Here is a 23833-nt window from a genome sequence, read left to right as displayed (position 1 = left end):
CAAAGATCAAAAAAGACAAAGAAGGGCATTACCTAATGATAAAGGGTTCAATTCAACAAGAAGACCTAACTATCCTAAATACATATGCACCTAACACAGGAGCACCCAGATTCATAAAGCAAATTCTTAGAGACCTACAAAGAGACATTGACTCCTACACAATAATAGTAGTATACCTCAACACTCCACTAACAGTATTAGACAAATCATTGAGGCAGAAAATTAACAAATACATTCAGGATCTGAACTCAACATTGGACCAAATGGTTCTGATAGACCTGTACAGAACTCTCCACCCCAAAACAACAAAATATACATTCTTCTTTTCACAACATGGCACATACTCTAAAATCGACTATGTAATTGGACATAAAACAATCCTCAGAAAATTAAAAAGAATCAAAATCGGCCAGGCGCGGTGGCTCATGCCTGTAATCCCAGCACTTCGGGAGGCCGAGGCGGGCAGATCATGAGGTCAGGAGATCAAGACCATCCTGGCTAACACGGTGAAACCCCATCTCTACTAAAAATACAAAAAATTGGCTGAGCGAGGTGGCAGGTGCCTGTAGTCACAGCTGCATGGGAGGCTGAGGCAGGAGAATGGTGTGGACCCCAGGGGGCAGAGCCTGCAGTGAGCCGAGATTGCGCCACTGCACTCCAGCCTGGGCGACAGAGCAAGACTCCGTCTCAAAAAAAAAAAAAAAGAATCAAAATCATGCCAACATACTCCTGGACCTTGGTGCAATATAAATAGAGATCAAAACTAAGAAAATTGCTCAAAACCATCCAATTACATGGAAATTAAACAACATGCTCCTGAATGACTTTTGGGTAAATAATGAAAGTAAGGCAGAAATCAAGAGGTTCTTTGAAAATAATGAGAACAAAGACACAACATACCAGAATCTCTGGGACACAGCTAAAGCAATGTTAAAAGGGAAATTCATAGCACTAAATGCCCACATCAAAAAGCTAGAAAGATCTCAAATTAGCAATCTAACATCATGCCTGAGAGAATTAGAGAAGCAAGAACAAATTAACCCCAAAGGTAGCAGAAAACAAGAAATAACCAAAATCAGAGCTGAACCAAAAGAAATTGAGACATGAGAAGCCATTCAAAAAATTAATAAATCCAGGCATCAATTATTTGAAAAAATTAATAAGATAGGCCACTAGCTAGATTAATAAAAAAAGAGAGAAGATCCAAATAAACACAGAAATAACAAGGAGGATGTTACCACTGACCCCACAGAAAGAAAAGTAACCATCAAAAACTACTACAAACAACTCTATACACACAAACTAGAAAACCTGGAAGAGATAAATAAGTTCCTGGACACATATACCCTCCTAAGACTGAACCAGGAAGAAATTGATTCCCTGAACAGACCAATAATGCGCTCTGAAATAGAATCGGTAATAAATAGCCTACCAACCAAAAAAAGCCCAGGACCTGATAGTATCATAGCCAAATTCTACCAGTTTACAGAGAAGAGCTGGTGGAATTTCTACTCAAACTATTTAAAAAACTGAGGAGGAGAGACTCCTCCCCCAACTCATTCTATGAGGCCAGCATCATCCTGATACCAAAACCTGGCACAGACACTTACACCTGGCAGAGTAAACATCAGGCCAGTATCCTTAATGAACATCAATGCAAAAATCCTCAGCAAAACACTTGCATTGAATCCAGCAGCACATCAAAAAATTAATCCACCATAATCAAGTAGGCTTCATCCTCAGGATGCAAGATTGGTTCAACATATGCAAATCAATAAATGTCATTCATTAAATAAACAAAACTAAAGACAAAAACAACATAATTATTTCAATAGATGCAGAAAAGGCTTTTGATAAAATTCAACACCTCTTCATGTTAAAAACTCTCAGTAAAATAGGCATTGAAGGAACATACCTCAAAATAATTGAGACATCTATGACAAACCCATAGCCAACATCATACTGAATGGGCAAAAGCTGGAAGCATTCTTCTTAAAAACTGGCACAAGACAAGGATGCTCCTCTCACCACTCCTATTCAACACAGTATTGGAAGTCCTAGCCAGAGCGATCAGGCAAGAGAAAGAAATAAACAGGATCCAAACAGGAAAAGAGAAAACCAAACTAACCCTGTTTGCAGAAAACATGATCCATAGTCTTGGCCCAAAAACTCCTTAAGCTGTTAAACAATTTCAACAAAGTTTCAGGATACAAAATCAATTTTCAAAAACCACTAGTATTCCTATACACCAACAGCAGCTAAGCTGAGAGCCAAAGCAGGAAGGTAATCTTATTCACAATTGCCACAAAAAGAATAAAATACCGAGGAATACAGCTAACCAGGGAGGCAAAATATTTCTACAATGCAAAGTACGAAACACTGCTCAAAGAAATCAGAGAAGTCGCAAACAAACTGAAAATCATCTCATGCTCATGGATAGGAAGAATCAATACCATTAAAATGGCCATAGAGCCCAAAGCAATTTACAAATTCAGTGCTATTCCTATTAAGCTACCAATGACATTCTTCACAGAACTAGAAAAAAATATTTTAAAATTCATATGAACAAAAAGAGCTCGAATAGCCAAGGCAATCCTAAACAAAAAGAACAAAACTGGAGGCATCATGCTACCCAACTTCAAACTATACTACAATGCTACAGTAACCAAAACCACATGGTACTGGTACAAAAACAAGCACATAGACCAAAGGAACAAAATAGAGAGCCAGGAAATAAGGCTACACACCTACCTACAATCATCAGATCTTTGACAAAGCTGACAAAAACAAGCAATGGGGAAAAGACTCATTCAATAAATGGTGCTGAGCTATCTGGCTAGCTATATGCAGAAGATTGAAACTGGACCCATTCCTTACACCATATACAAAAATCAACTCGAGATGGATTAAAAACTTAAATGTAAAACCCAAAACTATAAAAACCCTGGAAGACAACCTAGGCAATACCATCCTGGACGTAGGAAAGTGCAAAGATTTCATGACAAAGACACCAAAAGCAATCGCAACTAAAACAAAAGTTGACATATGGGACCTAATTAAACTTAAGAGCTTCTGCATGGCAAAAGAAACTAGCAACAGATAAGACAGACAACCTACAGAATGGGGGAAAATATTTGCAAACTATGCATCTGACAAATGTCTAATATCCAGCATCTATAAGGAACTTAAACAAATTTACAAGAGAAAAACAAACAATCCCATTAAAATGTGAGCAAAGGACATGGACAGACACTTTTCAAAAGAAGACATACATGCAGCCAACAAGCATATGAAAAAAAGCTTAATATCACTGAGCATTAGAGAAATGCAAATCAAAACCACAATGAGATACCATCTCACACCAGTAAGAATAGCAGATGACAGAGGCTGGTGAGGCAGTGGAGTAAAGGGAACACTTACACAGCATTGGTGGGAGTATAAATTAGCTCAATCATTGTGGAAAGCAGCAGGATGATCCCTCAAAGAACTAGAAGAAGAACTTCCATTTGATGCAGCAACCCAATTACTGAGTATATGCCCAGAGGAATGTAAGTCATTCTATCATAAAGACATATGCACGTGTATGTTTACTGCAGCACTATTCATAATGGCGAAGACATGGAATCAACCTAAATGCCCATCAGTGACAGATTGGATAAAGAAAATGTGGCATATATGCACCATGCAATGCTATGAAGCCATAAAAAAGAATGAGATCATGTCTTTTGCAGGAACATGGATGGAGTTGGTGGCTGTTATCCTTAGCAAAGTAACACAGGAACAGAAAAGCAAATACCGCATCTTCTCACTTATAAGCGGGAGTTGAATGATGAGAACTCATGAACACAAAGAAGGGGAGACACTGGGGTCTATTTGAGTGTGGAGGGTGGAAAGAGGGAGAGGGACAGAAAAAATAACTATTGGGTACTAGTCTTAATACCTAAGTAATGAAATAATCTGTAAAACAAACCCCCAAGACATGAGGTAACCTATATAACAAACCTTCACAGGTACCGCCAAACCTAAAATAAGAGTTAAAAATTAATTAATTAAGTAAATTTTACCTAAAAGACTAGAAAGAACAACAAAGTAAAGCAAAAGAAGGCAGAAGGAAAGACAAAGTAAGTAAAACAGTTGTAAAAGAGGCACAGAATAGAAAAACCTCAAATCTAATGAAATCTGAAATTCTTTTCTGTTTTTTGAAGAAATTAATAGCATAGACAAACCACTAGTCAACTAATTCAAGAAAAATGGAGAAAGCAGAAATCAATAAAATAAGAAGTGGGGGGAAAACTACTACTGAAATGAAAGAAATTTTTAAGAATTAAGGTATGACTTTGTAGATCTTTATGAAAATAAATTTGAAAATCTAGATAAAATATGTAATTTTGTAGGCCTACCCAATTACACAGTTTACAACAACTGAGCCTGTTGGAGATAGGAGGCTTAAACATACCAATTTTTATAGATAAAATGGAATAAATCATACAATAGAGCACCAGGCTCAGATAGTTGATTGGGGAATGGTAGCAGAGGAGGGTGGATTTTACCATGCCTTCAAAGACCAGATACTTAAAATGCTCCATGAATTGTTCCAGAGTTTTCAAAATACAGGAAAACATCTTAATTATTTTTATAAATCAAATATAACATTTACAACCAAACCTGATGAATATGGTACAAATAAAGAAATTTACAGGTCAGTATCACTTAAAACTATCAATATAAAAGTTTGAAATAAAATTTTCACTAACAGAATCTAACACCACATAAGGAAACGTATACTTTAATCAAGTGTATGTCTCAAACATAAAAGAAATTAGGGAATTAGAAGTTAGAAAATCCAAAAATATGTATATTACAACTTCTAAGAAAAACAATCACATTATAATGTCTATGGGTGGTGAAAAAGCCCTCAATAAAATTTATTACCCTTGCCTAATTTAAAAAAATCCAAGAAAACAAGAATTGATAGATAGTTTCTTAATGTATTAAAGGTAGATGTAACTTGGTTCTAAAGTCAGCATCTTAATGAAGAAACATTAGCGGTATCTCCATTTATGTCCAGAATAAGGCAAGAATGTACACTCTCTCTACTACTATCCATCACTGTACTGGATGTATTAGCTAGGGCAATTACACAAGATAAATAAATTGGAGTCCCTTCCCTCCAAAAAAATAGAAGAAGTAAACCTATCTCTGCTTGCATATTATATAATTATGTACCTGTAAAACCCAAGAGAATCAACAACAAAGCTAAACTATAAAAGTATTCATTATATGAATTTGCATATAAAAATCAATAACCTTTATATACACACAGAAACATCAGCCAGAAGTTGATAACAGTAGAAATTATTTATTTACTTTAGCAACAAAGAAAATTAATTTAACAAGAAACATGTAACAATGCAAAATCTTTATGAGAAAAAGCTTTAGACATGTTTTAAAGGCACAAAAGTGGACTTGAACAAATTGAAAGACATACCATGCCCTTGGATAAGATGACACCACGTCAGGAATAAAGGTCAGTTCTTTCAAAGTTACTTTATACGTTTAACGCAATCCCAATTATAACACCATAAAAATTTTTTTATGAAGCTCATCTTCATTTGAAAATGTAAGCACACCAGAATACATGAAAAACCTTGAAAAAGAAAGCTATGGGGAGATACTAATTTTCCTAGATATTAAAACATATAATAAAGCCCCAATAATTAATAATGAATAAAGTCTCCATAAACAGTACTGGCTCAATAGAGAGGATGTCACTTGATATGCCCTCACGAGAGGAATTTGGTAAGATCAAATAAAACTATGTTTATGTTTACCTTTTCGCCTGGCAATATCACTTCTAGAAGTTTCCTTGAGAATTCAAAAGGTTATACCTAGTAGCATTATTTGTTATTGCAAACTATTGGAAATAACCTATATGCCCATACATGGAAGTGATGTTGAATAAAATATGTTATGTTATAAACATAATGGAGTCTGTGTAGCTGATAAAGAAGAATGGAGAAAGAACTCCATCAATGGGTGTTGAAGGATTTCCAGGATACATTGTAAGAAAAGCAAAATATACAAGAGTACAAATAGTTTGCTACCTTTTGTTTAAGAAAGAAAAGTAAAAAACAAAATAAACAGGCATCTGCTCATTTCTGCAAAATTAGTGCAAAAATAAATGCAGTGAGTATTAACCAGAGACTAATAAGTCTGGTTACCATTTTAGTCTTCCATGACCACAATTTAGTGGCTTAAAATAAAGCCCATCTATTAGCTAATGATTTTATAGGTTAGAGTTCAGGTAGGCTCAACTGGGTTCTCTGTCAAGAGTCTCATAAGGTCAAAATGAAGGACTCAGCTGGCCTGGGTTCCTCTCTATAGGACTCTGGGGGAAGAATTCACTTCCAAGCTTATTGGACTTTTGGCAGAATTCAGACTCTTTCAGTGGTAGGACTGAGGTTCCTGTTTCCTCGCTGGCTGTCAGCTAGGACTGTTCTCAGCTTCTCAGGTCTGCGTTCCTCACCACATGACCTTCTCCATCTCCAAGCCAGAAGTGGTGCATTCAATCTCTCTGATTTCCCCTTCTGCTATCAGCCAGAGAAAACTCTTTGCTTTTAAAAACTAATCTCCCTTTTGTCATATAAGGGATATGTAATATATAATATCTCATCATATTCACAGCTTCTACTCACCCTTGAAGGGGAGGGCCAAGGTCACTGGCAACCATTCTTAGAATTCTGCCCACCACTATTACCAATAAAATGTGAGTGAGAGGAAGTGTGAAGAATAGATGGAACAGGGAGAATGACACTTTTTGCATATGTCTATTGTACTGTTGTGACTTTTGGAATTTTTCGTAACATTTCACCAATTAAAAAAAAACAAACGCAAGAACGAGGAAGAAAAAATTCCAAAAATGTAAATCAAACAAAAGCAAATGAGCTAAGTGAAATACCAAATGAACGATATAACTATACTAAATTGGGAAAGAAAACCTAACCTGAATAATTTCTGAGCATAGTATTTAAACTATATGTCCTTAGGCTAAAGGGAAAAACACAGCCTCTAAAATATATTGTCCTCTAGATAGTAGGCTTCTTTTATTCAAAGAGGCATGGGTTAGCAATTTTGAAAATACTTTTTGTATGTTGAGTAAATAGGTAAATGTACTGTGGAAAATGGCTGCTGTGTTTCTTGCTGTTGGATAAGGGAGCTCCAACTATGGAAAACGGGAAGGGTAGCATGAATCTCACGCCACTGAATTAGAATTGAAGGTATCAATGGAAGCAAATAGTTTTTACTATACCTGGGTGGTAATAAAATAATATATAGAAATCTATAACTATAGATTTAGAAATATGGAAAACTATAACTATATAGATATAGATTATGTACAGGCACATCTCATTTTATTGCCTTTTGCTTTATTGCACTTCAGAGACAGTGTGTTTTATAAATTTGGGGTTTGTGGCAACCCTGCATCCAGCAAATCTATTGGCCCCATTTTTTTCAGTAGTCTGAACTGACTTCATGTCTGTGTCACACTTTGGTAATTCTCACAGTATTTTGAACTCACTTCACGTCTCTATGTCACACTTTTGTAATTCTCACAGTATTTCATCTTTATTGTCATTAACACTGTTATGGTGATCTGCAATCAGTGATCTTTGATGTTACTATTGTAATTGTTTTGAGCCACCACTAATTGTGCCCATTTAAGAAGGTGAACTTAATCAATAAACGTTGCATATGTTCTGTTAATAATCAATAAACTTAATCAATAAATATTTGCATGTGCAATAAGCATTTGCATATGCAAATGTTGCATATTGCTCCACTGACTGGCCATTCCCCCACTTCTCTCCCTCGCCTAGGGCCTCCTGTTTCTTGAGACACCACAATATTGAAATCAGGACAGTGAATAACCCAATAATGGCCTCTAAGTGTTCAAATGCAAGGAACAGTCAAGGTCTCTCACTTTAAATCAAAAGCTACAAGTGTTCACCTTTAGTGAGGAAGGCATGTCCAAAGCCCAGATAGGCTAAAAGCTAGGCTTCTTATGCCAAACAGTTAAGTTGCTCATGCAAAAGAAAAGTTCTTGAAGGAAATTAAAAGTGCTACTTCACTGAGCACACAAATAATAACAAAGTGAAACAACTTTATTGCTGATATGGAGAAAGTTTTAGTGTTCTGGATAGAAGATAGAACCAGCCACAGCATTTCATTAAGTCAGGCCCTAACTCTCTTCCATTCTATGAGGGCTGAGAGAAGTGAAGAAGCTACAAAAGAAGCTAGCAGAGGTTGTTTCCTGAAGTTTAAGAAAGAAGGTCTCCATAACATAAAAGTACAAGGTGAAGCAACAAGTGCCGACAGAGAAGCTACACCCAGTTATCTGGAAGATCTTCATTCCTGTCTTATTTTAAGAAGATCTAGCTAAGAACATTGATAAAGGTGGCTACACTAAATAACAGATTTTCAGGGTAGACAAAACAGCCTTATATTAGAAGATGCCATCCATCTAAGGCTTTTATAGCCAGAGAGAAGTAAATGCTTCAAAGCTTCAAAAGTTGGTCGGGTGTGGTAGCTCATGACTGCGATCCCAGCACTTTGGAGGGTGGATCACAAGGTCAGGAGTTCAAGACCAGCCTGGCCAAGATGGTGAAACCCCATCTCTACTAAAAATATAAAAATTAGCCGGGTATGGGTGGCGGGTGCCCGTAATCCCAGCTACTCAGGAGGCTGAGGCAGAGAATTGGAGGTGGAAGTTGCAGTGAGCTGAGATTGCGCCACTGCACTCCAGTCTGGGCGACAGAGTGAGACTCCATCTCAAAAAAAAAAGAAAAGAAAAAAGAAAAAGACAGGCTGACTCTCCTGTTAGGGGCTAATGCAGCTGGTGACTTAAAGTTGAAGCCAATGCTCATTGACCATTCTGAAAATTCTAGGTCCCTTAAAAATTATGTTAACCTGCTCTGCCTGTGCTCTATAAATGTAACACCACCACCTGGATGACAGGTCTGTTTACAGCATGGTTTACTGTATATTTTAAGCCCACTGTTGAGACTTCCTGCTTAGAAAAAAAGATTCCTTTCTAAATATTAATGCACACTGACAATGTACCTGGTCATACAAGAGCTCTGATGGAGATGTGCAAAAAGATTAATGCTGTTTTCATGCCTGCCTACACAACATGCATTCTGCAGCCCATGGCTTAAGGAGCCATTTCAAATTTCAAGTTTTATTATTTAAGAAATAATTTTGTAAGGAGATAGCTGAGTCATACATAGTGATTCCTGTGATTAATCTGGGCAAAGTAAATCAAAAACCTTCTGGCAAAAAGTCCCCATTCTAGACGCCATTAACAACATTTGTGGTTCATGGGAAAAGGTCAAAATAGCAACCTTAACAGGAGTTTGGAAGAACTGATTCCAAACCCTCATGGATGACTTTGAGGAGGAGTTTAAGACTTAGGTGGAGGAAGTAATCGAAGATTCAGTGGAAACAGCAAGAGAACTAGAGTTAGATGTAGAACCTGAAGATGTGAATTGCTGCAATCTCAAACTTGAATGGATCAAGCTTGAATGGATGAGGAGTTGCTTCTTATGGATAAACAAATAAAGTGGTTTATTGACATGACATTTACTCCTGAGGAGATGCTGTGAACACTGTTGAAATCAAACAAAGAATTTAGAATATTACATAATCTTAGTTGATAAAGCAGTGTCAGGGTTTGAGAGGAGTGACTCCAATTTTGAAAGAAGTTCTTTTGTGGGTAAAATGCTATCAAACAGCATCATGTGCTACAGAGAAATCTTTTCTGAAAGGAAGAGTCAGTCAACGTGGCAAACTCCATTGTTACCTTATTTGAAGAAATTGCCATAGCCACCCTATTCTTGCAACAAATTGGCCTTATCAGTAAACGGCCATCAAAAATGAGGCAAGAATCCCCATCAGCAAAAAAATTGCAACTCACTGAAGACTCAGACGATTGTTAGGATTTTTTTGGCAATAAAGTATGGTTTAATTAAGGTATATACTTTTTTTAGACATAATGCTATCACACACTCAAGAGACTATAGTATAAACAATTTTTATATGCATTAGAAAACCAAAAAGTTTATGTGACTTGCTTTATGGTAATATTCGCTTTATTGTACAATATCTTTGAGGTATACCTGCAGATATAGACACGGATATTACATACGTATACACATAAATTTGCACATATGAGTGTATGTGTGTATATACATCTGCTGTCTATCTCTGCTGACAGGCCCTAGAAACAATGGCACCCTGTAGCAATCAACCAAAATGACATTTGCCACTAAAAGGAATCAAGCCCTTTTGAGAAATGGCTGATTCTGGAAAAATGCAAGATTAATTGAGAATATGGTGGTGTGCCAGAAAAGTGAGCACATGTTAAAAGAATGATGTAGATATGTCAAATAGACACAGGAACCAGCTTGAAAGGGCTTAGACTGAACAAACCTGGACAATTTGCGAATCAAAATAAATAAGCATAGTAAAGAAATACAATTCACAGAAAAAGAAATACAATTCACAGAAAAAATAAAATTCATGATATAAATGGATAAATGAATGAATAAATAAGAAAACAGGTGATAAGGAAATGTTCTTTCTTACAGTAGAAAGCCAACCAATAATCATAGAAATAATTCCAGGGGTCAATTAAAATGTCACTCTTTGGTAACCATTATAATAACAATTGATTTAGGCAAAAATCTTCAATGGATGCTAAAACTAGCAGCTGGAAGTTTAAGGAGTAACAAGATACTTACATAATCTTAAGGTACCCTTCCACAAGATTCTCATTAATTATTAGCTAACTAACTAGTAATTTTATTATTGAGGAAACTGGGTAGACACCACCTTAATCAAGTGATCAAAATTGCCATCACCAGAAATGAGACAAATAAGATACCATACGTCCCCTGATATCATGCACTGAGAAGAATATATCACTTCTGTGATATTCTTGCCAAAATCTCAGAACCTAAATCTAATCAAGAGGAAACATCAAACCAAACCAACTTAGGTGACCATCTATCAAATAACCAAGGCTTGCATTCTTTACAGTTGTCAATGTCATGATAGACAAAAAAGACTGAGGGACTGTACTAAATTAAAGCAGCCTAAACAGGGACAGCAACTGAAAGCAAAGCAGAATTTTCTGTTGCCATTAAAATATTATTAGTACACGTGGAAAAATACAAATAAGCCCTGAGGATTTGAATATAGCTATAATGCATCAATATTACTTTCCTGATTTTGATAATTATCTTGTGGTTATGTAAAAGAATGTGCTTCTTTTTAATAAATATGTACTGTAGCATTAGTAGTGTTTAGGAATAAAGTAGCATCCTGTCGGCAACTTTCAAATTGATCAGAAAAATTTATATATGTATATGAATATACATGCAGTATGTTACATATGTTTGTATTTATATAACAGCTTCAAATTTCACTTCTCAGCATCCATTTCTAGAAATGGTTAGATTGGAGAACCAAGGCCCATATCCAAAGTAGGGGCTTCCTACTCCTTTCTTGTTAAATATAGCTAATCTGCACAGAAGGGTCAGCTAGAGGCAAAGACATGGGAAATGTCAAGCTCCCCACCTAAGTGACCTGGGAGATACTACATGAAGCTCAAGCACATCACCCCGTACCTGATCACAGGGTGGGGTGGGGCTAGGGAGCAAAAGAGACAAGAGGTTGTGCCATGGCTGAGCAGTCAGTGATCTCCAGTGCCTTAGTACTAAACAACCAGGAAATACAGTCGTCCAAGTTTCAGGCTCCCACACATACCAAAAAAGATGGAGGGTAAGAATTCCCCTTTTAAATATGTTGGTAGAAAGTTCTACCTCTCTAGACTTACATGGGCACGACATGAAAGTTTCCTCCCTACACCCTAAAATATCTGACAGTTCTTCACCCCTGCTTCAGGGCAGGATGGAGGAGAAAACTCAGGCCAGTGCCTCACCATCAAAAATGTCACACTATAGAGACCTGAAGGAGCTTCAAGCCTCGAGGCCTATAGCCATGCTTGAGAAATAGCCTGTCTGGGGATGAGCCTTTGCTGGCTCAGTTAACAGTGACACCCTCTCTGCACACAACCAGAAGACTCCGGAGAAGGGAAGCTTCCTCAGTACTCTAAGGTAGACAAAAAACACCCCTTTGACCTCCATCCTCATCAATATCAGATACCTGCTTTCTCAAGTGCCTCTTCCCTAGATGACTCCATTCTTGATAAACCCAATGGTCACTGTCAATACTGCTAAAATCAACAGATAAAATAGCTACTTCAAAATTGCTGGGCCCCAAAGCTGCTAAAGCCAGCCCCAATAACCTGCCCTGTCAATGCCAGCTGTTTCCGAAATTAATATCCTTTACTTATAATCCAATTTCATCCTTAACCACAATACCATTTGCCTCTTGCCTAGGGGCACAAACTATCCCTGAACGGCCAAACTAGCAGCCCAGACCACCTGCTAAGGACAATAGGACCAGTCTTTCATGTGGGGCTGTACTTTTTAATGCCAGCCTTTGTGTAGTTACAGTTCATCCCTGGCCCCATTTTAGGCACCTCTATGTTGCTAGTTCCTTCATACGCCTCTGCTTCTCTTCCTTCTAATTAACTTCCAAACTTAAGGTGGAGACTTAGCATTGGTATTGTAAGAAAAAGCCAGCCTAAAACATTCTCCTAAGTGACAAGAAAAAAATAATGTCATGGCCAACAAGAAAAATACACATTTTTGCCTTAGGGCCTGAACTAGTCTAGGCCATTCAGCCTGCCTGATAAGTCAGACTGCCAAATAAGAGAAGCAAGAGTTGGGAGGGATATCTCTGCTTCCTCCCTTTTTAGGGGATAGTAATCTCACCAACTTGTAAAGCATGCCCCACCCCAAAACACCATACTGAACAACTGTCTTGGTTTGGTCCACTGCTCTCACCAAGGTCCCCAAGAGGTGATCACAGGAAGTTAGTGGGAAAAGAAAGGGGAGTGAAGTAGAGACGGGGGGAAGCATGCACAAGGCTGTCTAATTGAGCTGATTTTCACTGTGCATAGCAGTGGGTTACTACTGCTGGGGGCCTGCAAGGAACAGTGGAGAATGTGATCCAAAATTGCTCCTCCAAATGACAAGTGAGGTCTGAGTCTGGTGGAATTGTGGCACAGGGACCTATATCATTTGCTATGACTCCCATCAATCAGGTGAGCAACTCTTCTCCCTTTGGTGAGTATATGGGGGTGACAGTGGCATCCAATGTCATTCACCAGTTATCAAGGCAAGGAAATAAGCCCTGGTTTTACTGTACAGTGCCTAAAAAGTAAAGCATCTAGAAAAACTAAATATTATATCTGCCTAATGTGCACTCTATGAGTAGAGGCTTGTCTGCTTTTCATTTTGAGGTCTTCTGAGACTTCCTAACATGGCCAAGAAAACTCTTAGATATACTTTGGTGTTCCGGTTGTACCAAGCTTATAGTCCTGCTTGAAAATAGTGGTATATTAGTTATCTATTGCTGCATAACCAATTATCCCTAAGGTTGGAGGCCTAAAACAACAAAGATTCACGATCTCAAAGTTTCTGAGTCAGGAATTCAAGAGCAGCTTAGCTGGTAGCTATGGCCTGGGGTCTCTCATGAGTTTGCAGTTAAGATTTGACCAAGTTGCAGTTGCCTAAAGGGCTTAACTGGGGTTAGGGGCTCTGTTTGCAAGACGGCTCACTCACGTGGCCATTGGCAAGAAGCCTCGGTTCCTCACTGACCACTAGCAGCTGCTCTGCATGTGGCACCCTCCATGGGATGGTTGTGGGTCCTCATGATATGGCAGATGTCCTCCCCCAGAGCAAGTGATCTAGGAGAGACAGGAAGATGGAAGATGCAATATCTTCCAGGATCAATGTTTGGAAGTCATACATCACCACTTTTGCCCTATAATATTTTTTAGAGGTAAGTCACTAAAAATAGTCCATACTTGGAAGGAATTAAGCTCCATTTATTTATTTATTTATTTATTTATTATTATTATTTTTATTATTATACTTTAGGTTTTAGGGTACATGTGCACAATGTGCAGGTTTGTTACATATGTATCCATGTGCCATGTTGGTTTGCTGCACCCATTAACTCGTCATTTAGCATTAGGTATATCTCCTAATGCTGTCCCTCCCCCCTCCCCCCAACCCACAACAGTCCCCGGAGTGTGATGTTCCCCTTCCTGTGTCCATGAGTTCTCATTGTTCAATTCCCACCTATGAGTGAGAATATGCGGTGTTTGGTTTTTTGTCCTTGCGATAGTTTACTGAGAATGATGGTTTCTAGTTTCATCCATGTCCCTACAAAGGACATGAACTCATCATTTTTTATGGCTGCATAGTATTCCATGGTGTATATGTGCCACATTTTCTTAATCCAGTCTATCGTTGTTGGACATTTGGGTTGGTTCCAACTCTTTGCTATTGTGAATAGTGCCGCAATAAACATACGTGTGCATGTGTCTTTAGAGCAGCATGATTTATAGTCCTTTGGGTATGTACCCAGTAATGGGATGGCTGGGTCAAATGGTATTTCTAGTTCTAGATCCTGAGGAATCACCACAATGACTTCCACAATGGTTGAACTAGTTTACAGTCCCACCAACAGTGTAAAAGTGTTCCTATTTCTCCACATCCTCTCTAGCACCTGTTGTTTCCTGACTTTTTAATGATGGCCATTCTAACTGGTGTGAGATGGTATCTCATTGTGGTTTTGATTTGCATTTCTCTGATGGCCAGTGATGATGAGCATTTTTTCATGTGTTTTTTGGCTGCATAAATGTCTTCTTTTGAGAAGTGTCTGTTCATGTCCTTCGCCCACTTGTTGATGGGGTTGTTTTTTTCTTGTAAATTTGTTTGAGTTCATTGTAGATTCTGGATATTAGCCCTTTGTCAGATGAGTAGGTTGTGAAAATTTACTCCCATTCTGTAGGTTGCCTGTTCACTCTGATGGTAGTTTCTTTTGCTGTGCAGAAGCTCTTTAGTTTAATGAGATCCCATTTGTCAATTTTGGCTTTTGTTGCCATTGCTTTTGGTGTTTTAGACATGAAGTCCTTGCCCACGCCTATGTCCTGAATGGTATTGCCTAGGTTTTCTTCTAGGGATTTTATGGTTTTAGGTCTAACATGTAAGTCTTTAATCCATCTTGAATTAATTTTTGTATAAGGTGTAAGGAAGGGATCCAGTTTCAGCTTTCTACATATGGCTAGCCAGTTTTCCCAGCACCATTTATTAAATAAGGAATCCTTTCCCCATTTCTTGTTTTTGTCCGGTTTGTCAAAGATCAGATAGTTGTAGATATGAGGCATCATTTCTGAGGGCTCTGTTCTGTTCCACTGATCTATGTCTCTGTTGTGGTACCAGTACCATGCTGTTTTGGTTACTGTGGCTTTGTAGTATAGTTTGAAGTCAGGTAGCGTGATGCCTCCAGCTTTGTTCTTTTGGCTTAGGATTGACTTGGCGATGTGGGCTCTTTTTTGGTTCCATATGAACTTTAAAGTGGTTTTTTCCAATTCTGTGAAGAAAGTCATTGGTAGCTTGATGGGGATGGCATTGAATCTATAAATTACCTTGGGCAGTATGGCCATGTTCACGATATTGATTCTTCCAACCCATGAGCATGGAATGTTTTTCCATTTGTTTGTATCCTCTTTTATTTCATTGAGCAGTGGTTTGTAGTTCTCCTTGAAGAGGTCCTTCACATCCCTTGTAAGTTGGATTCCTAGGTATTTTATTCTCTTTGAAGCAATTGTGAATGGGAGTTCACTCATGATTTGGCTCTCTGTTTGTCTGTGATTGGTGTACAAGAATGCTTGTGATTTTTGTACATTGATTTTGTATCCTGAGACTTTGCTGAAGTTGCTAATCAGCTTAAGGAGATTTTGGGCTAAGACAATGGGGTTTTCTAGATATACAATCATGTCATCTGCAAACAGGGACAATTTGACTTCCTCTTTTCATAATTGAATACCCTTTATTTCCTTCTCCTGCCTGATTGCCCTGGCCAGAACTTCCAGCACTATGTTGAATAGGAGTGGTGAGAGAGGGCATCCCTGTCTTGTGCCTGTTTTCAAAGGGAATGCTTCCAGTTTTTGCCCATTCAGTATGATATTGGCTGTGGGTTTGTCATAGATAGCTCTTATGATTTCGAGATACGTCCCATCAATACCTAATTTAATGAGAATTTTTAGCATGAAGGGTTGTTGAATTTTGTCAAAGGCCTTTTCTGCATCTATTGAGATAATCATGTGGTTTTTGTCTTTGGTTCTGTTTATATTCTGGATTACATTTATTGATTTGCGTATGTTGAACCAGCCTTGCATCCCAGGGATGAAGACTACAAAGGGACTTAAACTCCCACACAATAATAATGGGAGATTTTAACACCCCACTGTCAACATTAGACAGATCAACGAGACAGAAAGTTAACAAGGATATCCAGGAATTGAACTCAGCTCTGCACAAAGTGGACCTAATAGACATCGACAGAACTCTCCACCCCAAATCAAAAGAATATACATTTTTTTCAGCACCACAACACACCTATTCCAAAATTGACCACATAGTTGGAAGTAAAGCTCTCCTCAGCAAATGTAAAAGAACAAAAATTGTAACAAACTGTCTCTCAGACCACAGTGCAATCAAACTAGAACTCACGATTAAGAAACTCACTCAAAACTGCTCAACTACATGGAAACTGAACAACCTGCTCCTGAATGACTACTGGGTACATAACGAAATGAAGGCAGAAATAAAGATGTTGTTTGAAACCAACGAGAACAAAGACACAACATACCAGAATCTCTGGGACACATTCAAAGCAGTGTGTAGAGGGAAATTTATAGCACTAAATGCCCACAAAAGAAAGCAGGAAAGATCCAAAATTGACACCCTAACATCACAATTAAAATAACTAGAAAAGCAAGAGCAAACACATTCAAAAGCTAGCAGAAGGCTAGAAATAACTAAAATCAGAGCAGAACTGAAGGAAATAGAAACACAAAAACCCTTCAAAAAATTAATGAATCCAGGAGCTGGTTTTTTGAAAAGATCAACAAAATTGATAGACCGCTAGCAAGACAAAGAAGAAAAGAGAGAAGAATCAAATAGATGCAATAAAAAATGAAAAAGGGGTTATCACCACCAATCCCACAGAAATACAATCTACCATCAGAGAATACTACAAACACCTCTACGCAAATAAACTAGAAAATCTAGAAGAAATGGATAAATTCCTCGACAAATACACCCTCCCAAGACTAAACCTGGAAGAAGTTGAATCTCTGAATAGACCAATAACAGGCTCTGAAATTGTGGCAATAATCAATAGCTTACCAACCAAAAAGAGTCCAGGACCTGATGGATTCACAGCCGAATTCTACCAGAGGTACAAGGAGGAACTGGTACCATTCCTTCTGAAACTATTCCAATCGATAGAAAAAGAAGGAATCCTCCCTAACACATTTTACGAGGCCAGCATCGTCCTGATACCAAAGCCTGGCAGAGACATAACCAAAAAAGAGAATTTCAGACCAATATCCTTGATGAACATTGATGCAAAAATCCTCAATAAAATACTGGCAAACCGAATCCAGCAGCACATCAAAAAGCTTATACACCATGATCAAGTGGGCTTCATCCCTGGGATGCAAGCTCCATTTCTTAAAGGAAAGTATATTAAATAATTTGTGAGCATATTTTATTTAAAGCTACTCACCACAAGTGGGATGGCCATTAGAGTCTGGAGAGTCTCAAACTGTAACTCCTTGAATTCAGCTGGAGTCAGTATAGCATAGCAGAGTAGGGTGAGATTCAGGTTCCAATGGACTCAAGGGTGTGACTTGGCCAAGACAAGCTCCTGGGAGTGCCACCTCTGCCATCTCGCAAACCCCACACTCAGAACGAATTCATCTTTGGTTTAATACTCTGTTGCCATCTTGAAATTAAAATTCTTGGTATTTCTTAGTAATTTTGTTTTTGTATTTGTGTTTTGTAAGTGAGGTCCAATGATACTATAGAGCATGTGCAGGAGCAGAGGAGATAGCTACAATAAAAGCGTTTACTGACATTTCTTACTGTCCTATTTGCATATAGTGTTCATAAAATCCCATGAGCACAGGATTCTGATGAATCTGCAATGCACGGGAGCTCAGAGGGGACTCAAAGCAAGTACAAGGTAAGCATGTTACGTGTACGACTAAGGATGTGGGGACCACACCACTGACAGTCCCAGGAGGCCACATTTTTCATTCAAGCCAGAAAGAGGGCAAGGACATTTTAAGAAACAAGAATTAGCAAGGGACTCTGTCATATCCTTTATTACTCATGTTACTTCCTCTATTAGTCAACCACTTGCACTGAAAATGATACCACAGAAGGAAAGAGAAAGATAGGGCAAACCATAGTGCCTTTTCTTTTCAGTCCTCTTACTCATCAGGAAGTCAAAGGTAGAGAGTGTTGATAGAATACGCATATTATTAAGAAGAAAAGTACAAATACTTGAATTGGTTTGGTGCAGTGTTTACAGTGTTCTGATAAGAGCAAAATATATATGCATGTACAAGCTATGAAGTATAAATTGTGTGATTTCAGTAATTTCTCATAGGAGTGAAATACTCTTATTTTGCATCTAAAAGTGTCATTGCACAATATCAAGATGAATGGTAAATCTATGCTAGTAATTTATCATTTCAATTTTTCTTTATTTAGAACATGAAATAGCAAATTGAAAAACAACACGACCATGACAAGTCAAGGGAGACTGTGAAAGAAATAAAAAGCTTTATATTTTACTACCTCTAATGACAGTTTTCCCCTGCCTTTTATTTCAAAAACACATTCAGTCTGTAGCATATAATGAGGTTATGTAACCCTGAACAGTGATAGAAATGATCAAAATACAAAGGCATGGTAATTTATACGTAGCTGAGTGTAAAACATAAAAAATAGCATCCTCAAGTCGTTTTTTCAGAAGTCCATAGGTGTTGCTTATAAAATAGAGACTACAAAGCCTTGAAGAAAACAGGTTAGCAGGAGCAAGATATGGTTCAAACTGAGAGTCCTCTGCCAATTCAGCGGGATTGGTAAAATCCAGGGAGAGAATTATTCTAATTTCAAGAAGAAAAGCACTAGACGGAAAGAAGGAACTAAGAAACTGAGAAGCAGAAGTATTATGTTGATGCAAAAGTAATTGCGGTTTTTGCGGTTACTTTTAGTGACAAAAATCGCAATTACTTTTGCACCAACCTAATATATATATATATATATATATATATATTTTTTTTTTTTTTTTTTTTTTTTTTTGAGACAGAGTCTCGCTCCGTCACCCAGACTGGAGTGCAGTGGCGCAGTCTCGGCTCACTGCAAACTCCGCCTCCCGGGTTCACGCCATTCTCCTGCCTCAGCCTCTCCGAGTAGCTGGGACTACAGGCGCCCGCCAACACGCCCGGCTAATTTTTTGTATTTTTAGTAGAGACGGGGTTTCACCATGGTCTCGATCTCCTGACCTCGTGATCCACCCGCCTCGGCCTCCCAAAGTGCTGGGATTACAAGCGTGAGCCACCGCGCCCGGCCAACCTAATATATATATATATATATATAGTAGGCCCAAGGCAGTGGATCTGGTTTACAGATATTAGGGATGGATTGAAGGGAGAAAGGGGCAGAAAAAGAGACAACCAAATAGCTTAGACACATACTCCTAAGGCCAGAGCCTGGGCACCAGTAGCAGGGCTGAGTGATGTGGCCACAATCTTCAACTCAAAGAATGTTCAAGTAGGAGGGACCCCAGAACTCATCTAATTCAAACCACTTATTATCAGTGGGATAAAATGAGGCACAAAAAGGGACATGACTTATCCAAAACTATGGAATTTGTGAGTAACAGAAGAGAATATTTTAATTTATGCCTTTTCTGCTGTATCACAAAGTCAATTTATAGGCCAGGTGGGAAGACCTAGGATCTATACTAGAATATATCTTTCTCCCCTAGAAAGAGAAAGTAGAAAGACGATCAGCTCCACTTGGAAATAGCAATTATGGTAAAAGAACTAGCTCAAAATCCCATGCCCAAATTAACATCTGGTTCTCCAGCACTCACGAAGTTTAAGGCATGTGCTGGGTACAAGGAAAAAGCTCGAGGCTCCATGATTGTTTTCCTGCTAGACTGTTTGGCCCCTAAGGGTCAGGGACCAAATCTGATTTACCTTTCCATCTCTAACACCTGGACAATAGTCGTCTTTGACTATTGTTTTCAACAAGTAATTATTTTATTCCTAGGGTCCCTTGCGTTTCTATTCTCCTAATATTACATATAAATTAACTGAGATAAGAGAAGTAAAGAGATAAGTCAGGGATCACAGAGTGAATGAATGAAGAGCAGAATTCAAGTCTACCTTTCTTGGGCTCTTTCTCCTCACCATTGCTGTTGCTATTCCCTCCAAAGGATTAGGACAAAGGAAAGAGATGAAGCAAAAATGGATACAAAATTGAGTAATAATACAACAATTAAATAATCTGAAAATCAAATTCTAGGAGAAAGATCTATGAACTGGAATATGAATATGTAGTAAGAGCTTCTTTAGAGTCTAAGGCTGGACTGTTCATAGGCACGTTGGCATTTGTAGCATCTAAAACAAGGCTTGGCATATACCTCCCATTGCTACTAAAATAATAGATAGTATATCCTGTAGTTAGACTGTTCAGCAGCATATATCAAGTGCCAGCTTAGTGCTTCAAACTTGAGTTACATTGACAGAAGCCTTCAAAACAATATTGTGTGAGATAAACACAATGGTTGCAGTCTGTGGCCTGAAATTCTTTTACTGTGGGAAAGCCAGTTTTAAAGATGATTTGAAGGTCAAATGAGGTCACCTCTAAAATAATGTAGCATTTACTGGACTGCAGTGGGCAAGGGAAAGCAAAGAGGTTTTTTGGAGAACTTAGACTTTGGAGAACAGTTATGCTCTTGGATGGCATTATCCAAAGATGGTGGCAGTGAGTGGAATCCAATAACCACACTACGAAAGAACATAATCTGAGCTATGGGTGAAGTAGGGGAGTGAGGGCCATAGACAAGAGGCCCTTCAGAGTTTCTCAAATCCTTAAATATCTTTCAAGAAGAGGGACCCTATAGCTCTTTCAGGACCATCACATCAGCTTATTTATGATACCATAACTCTAACTGTACTATAAGTCACCAGAATTGACAGCAATTTATATAGGTTTGATTTTTTTTAATGACTAGAGAAAAAAATAAGTATCAGTTACTTTCTTGACCTACCAGGCCAGTCTCTGCAGAAAGAGGGATAAAGCATCCTTGATGAGGAACAAATAAAATTATACTGTGAAGAAATTTCCAGCTGGTCAGATCAGGATGTAATTCTCTTGTTTGTGTTTTTCTTAGAAAGCATTTCCATTTTGCCTGGCTCTGGAAACAAAGCCAATGTCTGCTTTAGAGGAACAGAGATTTCCAGTAAGTTGGGCTGGCAATAGTGGCTGGGTGGGTGGGATCATAGGGAGGGTTTGTGGGGGGACAGTTCTGAAACCCATGTGCAAGCCTAGAAAGGGCGAGATGGTTGGTTTGCCTTATATTCTCAGATCAACAACGCCTCTGAGACATTTTTATGGGCCAGGGAGGGATGAGACTGAGTCAGAAGACAGAGCCTAGACACCTCCAATACCCTTGCCTCAAATAATTAACAAACCACAAAAGCAGGGTGGGAAAGGAGGGAGGAAAGGAAGCAGAAGTGAAGAGAGACTGTTCTCCCACTGTCTGCTGGTCAGACCTAACAAGGTTATGCTTCATGCTGGGTTTCACAATAGCATCAACCTCAGGCTCAGAAGCATGTCTTAGAACAAGTCCCTGGAGATCAAGAACCATGTTCTTCTCTTCCTTCTCTCCAAATCACTTCTTTTTATCTATTTTTCCAGCATGGCGAATGAGAAAAAGGACACAGACCCAGGATTCAGAAAGGAAATGAGGACAGAGACTAACACTGTCTAAATACATAAAAGCAGAAGACATTTTCTCAGGTGAGTTATATACCTGCCTTATTCACATGATCTTCACAAGTCAGTCAGAAAACTTCGGTTTCAGTCCTGGTTCTTACACTAAAGGGTTGAACGACTGTGAACAAGTCCCATTAAGTTCTGCTTTCCTCACTGAGGAGTGCAGATTGTGTATAAAATGGGAACAATGGTATTTTCCCAGCTACCCTAGAACATTGTTTCAAGAATCAAATGGGATAATAAAGAAGTATTTGGTGAGCTGTGAAATGCTGAACATATGTAAGGAATTATTATTTAGCCAATAAATGTCTCTCCAAGACACTAGTCTCTGAGATTGCTCCACTTGAGAGATAGCTCTCTTCTCTATTTACCTCAAACACGTATTCTGACTCCGATCCAAAGTCACTTGGAAATTGGCCTCAAAGATCTAACCATAGCCTTGGCACCAGACAGAAAATCAGATCTCACTTCCTGCCCCTGCCTTTGTTTGAAATATAGCTTCCAAACCAAGAAACAAAATCTCAAGCTCCATTAATAATGAAACAAGGAGGCTCAAAAGCCTCACATCCTAACATTGGGCTCAATGGAGAAGGAGGAAGCATCAGTGATGATGAGGAAAGGTACAAGTACACGGTGAAGGTGGGAGTTGGCCTTAAGAGAGAGCTTATTGTCCTGATTGCGATAGGAAGGTATTAAAGAATGGTGTCTTCTGGGAGGCATCATTTTCCACAGATGGTCAGGAATGCCAAATCCGTCCTAGACAAAATTAGAGCCTCTAGAGAAGGAAATTAGGAGAGACTGTGGGAAACTGGCAAGAAGAAATTTTAAAAGGAGGGGAGAACACCGAATCACTTGATGACCTGCCATGTGCCAGAGGCTGTCTTATACATGTATCATACATCTGTGATCTCATGTCCTCCAGCCTGCATCCTGCCTCCTTTGCTGCTGATGTGCTAAGCCATTGGAGAGCAGACAGCTCTGGGTGGTCATGTTCTAGTAGCAGAAACCCTTCAGGAATTCAGACAGTACCCACCCATTGACTATTGGAAGAAAAAAAATCTGGGTCAAGATGAGAACTGACAGAGAAAAGGGAGGAAAGAAGAGAAATGGAGCTCAGGGTGGTGGTGATGGTAGAAGTGCATCTATTAGGACAATTTCCCAAGCAGCAACTATGGATTCCTCCACTTGCTTATACAGTGTCTCCTTCCTTTCCTTCCCTCCCCAGCCCTTGTCTCTACTGAACATCTGTCAACACTGGCCTCAACCACTAGATTCTATCACTGTGGTTAAAAGCTGAGATAAGCTTGGACTCAAGTCCTACTCCCTCCTCTTGCTTACTAGCTGTGTGGCCCTGCTATGTCAGTTAACACTAAGCCTCAGTTCCTCTTCTATTAAACAGCGTTAATAATGCTTATTGTTTCCAAAAAATTGAAATATATTTTGTATATAAAGTGTTGAACCCAATGCCTAGTTTAATAATTGGAGTCTTTATAATTATTATTAATCATCCAGGTGTCATCTTGTAGCTATCACCACTTTCTCTAGGACAAACATTTATTAAGTGCTTACTACTCACTATTGGATTAGGCACTGAGACTGTGAAGATAAAACAGACAACTCCTGACCTCAAGGAGCAAATAATCGAATGCAAACAATGGGGTGTGGAGACCACAAGGAGATATACTGGCTGTGGTCCTATATTTGAAGGTTGTCACATGGACAGAGGGGTAAGTTTGTTTCAGAGGCTCTGGGGGTGAAGAGCCACTCTG

At 38.6% G+C, this 23833-nt stretch overlaps 1 long non-coding RNA gene across 1 annotated transcript in view; it reads left to right on the top strand.

Annotated features, from left to right (window-relative positions):
* Window positions 1-23416, top strand: part of LOC129488409 (uncharacterized) — a 40104-nt gene extending 16688 nt beyond the window's left edge. The window contains exons 2-5 of the long non-coding RNA XR_008659653.2: window positions 18150-18231; window positions 21460-21528; window positions 21987-22088; window positions 23290-23416. This is a non-coding gene — a long non-coding RNA (uncharacterized lncRNA). The remainder of the gene's footprint in view (window positions 1-18149; window positions 18232-21459; window positions 21529-21986; window positions 22089-23289) is intronic.
* Window positions 23417-23833: the final 417 nt, after the last annotated feature.

The sequence above is a fragment of the Symphalangus syndactylus genome, chromosome 8 (assembly GCF_028878055.3).
Source record: "Symphalangus syndactylus isolate Jambi chromosome 8, NHGRI_mSymSyn1-v2.1_pri, whole genome shotgun sequence".
NCBI classification, from domain to species: Eukaryota; Metazoa; Chordata; class Mammalia; order Primates; family Hylobatidae; genus Symphalangus; species Symphalangus syndactylus.
This window is presented reverse-complemented; position numbering and strand designations above follow the sequence as displayed.